A 219-nucleotide genomic window follows, 5' to 3' on the forward strand; every position below is an offset into this window, starting at 1 on the left:
ATCAAGAATGACTCCTGGTGAATGTGCTGGGGAACTTCTTAATTAATGTCTGTTTAGTCATTCGTATTTTAATCCTTTATTTTCTTTTCAGAAGCCATATTTGAGCACATACACGTAGACTCATTTAAATGGTAAGGGGAAGATTAAATAATATAAACTGGATCTGTGAATTCTCACACAATCACAACTGAATTCATATCTTGCTAATGAGTCAGAATC

The 219-nt window shown here is 33.3% G+C and overlaps 2 long non-coding RNA genes across 2 annotated transcripts in view; one reads left to right on the forward strand and one right to left on the reverse strand.

The window, feature by feature from the left end:
- The window catches only part of LOC116685981 (uncharacterized), a 16669-nt gene that overhangs the window by 13154 nt on the left and 3296 nt on the right, over positions 1-219 (forward strand). The window lies entirely within an intron of this gene.
- Positions 1-219, reverse strand: part of LOC116685980 (uncharacterized) — a 12402-nt gene that overhangs the window by 2282 nt on the left and 9901 nt on the right. The window lies entirely within an intron of this gene.

Source organism: Etheostoma spectabile, unplaced genomic scaffold (assembly GCF_008692095.1).
Source record: "Etheostoma spectabile isolate EspeVRDwgs_2016 unplaced genomic scaffold, UIUC_Espe_1.0 scaffold280, whole genome shotgun sequence".
Taxonomy (NCBI): domain Eukaryota; kingdom Metazoa; phylum Chordata; class Actinopteri; order Perciformes; family Percidae; genus Etheostoma; species Etheostoma spectabile.